Source organism: Micropterus dolomieu, unplaced genomic scaffold, assembly GCF_021292245.1.
Source record: "Micropterus dolomieu isolate WLL.071019.BEF.003 ecotype Adirondacks unplaced genomic scaffold, ASM2129224v1 contig_14744, whole genome shotgun sequence".
In the NCBI taxonomy this organism is placed as follows: domain Eukaryota; kingdom Metazoa; phylum Chordata; class Actinopteri; order Centrarchiformes; family Centrarchidae; genus Micropterus; species Micropterus dolomieu.
Window position 1 is genome coordinate 1 of NW_025743730.1, and position 979 is coordinate 979.

Sequence of the window (979 nt, forward strand, 5' to 3'; positions counted from 1 at the left end):
CCACAAAGATTGCACTTTCTGCCATTGGTGCATTCCTCGAAAGTATGCCCAATTTCTCTACATTTACCACAAATGATCTGCTGGCACGCTTCTGCCAGGTGCCCATTCTCACCACACTTGCGGCAGAGTTTGGGCTGGCCCTGGTAATGAATGTAGCCCCTGTTGTTTCCCAGAACTATCATGGATGGCAGATGTTTCAGGCCCTGGAAGCCTTGAGGGTCTTGCCATTGTTGGATGGGGACCCTCCAAGCGCAATTCCAGATGCCATCCTCATCTCTCACTTTGGTAGCCTGGCCTTTAACAGTGCAAAATCTGCCCAGCCACAAACAAATGTCATCTGCATTCACAGTCTCATTGAACAGATACTAAGAACATAACAGATAAGAACAGATACTACACTTGATCTTAGCCAAAAGGCCGAGAAGCGATAACCCCAACTGGTTGCTTCCAGCGCCCACCTCCCGGAGTAGTTCTCCCCCTGCCGTGGCGCAGTGGTTTCAACTGCGCATAACAACGGCTGCGTCTCAGCACCTCCGCCCGAGCGCTCCTCGTCACACCGCTCAACCTCGGCAAGGGCGGCGTTTTATTTCCTTTTCACAAACGCACGAGGCTCGGCCACACGGCAGAGCCTGCCAAAAATAGTTTTAACTCATTGGCGTCCCTCTCCACGGAAGTCTTTAGTAAAAGGCGAAAGACTTGTACGTTATGAAGAAAAACCCGAGTAAGTACAGGCCCCTCCTCCAGAGCCGCCGACGAGCCTAGTCGTCCCGGTCACTACCCTCACGGTAAGCCTCACTCTGCCTCTCGAGTCCCAAGTACCAGGCCACACCCGTTCCCCTACCCCGCCCCAGGTCATGGCAGGCTCTATCCAATCGGGCTGCGGAGAGACGAAGGCCTGGCTTTTGGACAGAGGCTACCGAACGACTCGGGCTCTTGTAGCCTCTCGATGACGAGTGAGAGAAAGGGAGGGGAAATGGGG

At 53.9% G+C, this 979-nt stretch overlaps 1 non-coding gene and 1 pseudogene across 1 annotated transcript; both read right to left on the bottom strand.

Annotated features, from left to right (window-relative positions):
• Positions 1–307: 307 nt before the first annotated feature.
• On the bottom strand, positions 308–429 carry LOC123967002 (annotated as a pseudogene).
• A 183-nt stretch (positions 430–612) lies between these two features.
• Positions 613–725, bottom strand: LOC123967003. The gene has a single exon (XR_006824155.1). It is a non-coding gene; the product is annotated as a U5 spliceosomal RNA (small nuclear RNA).
• Between the last annotated feature and the right edge of the window lie 254 nt (positions 726–979).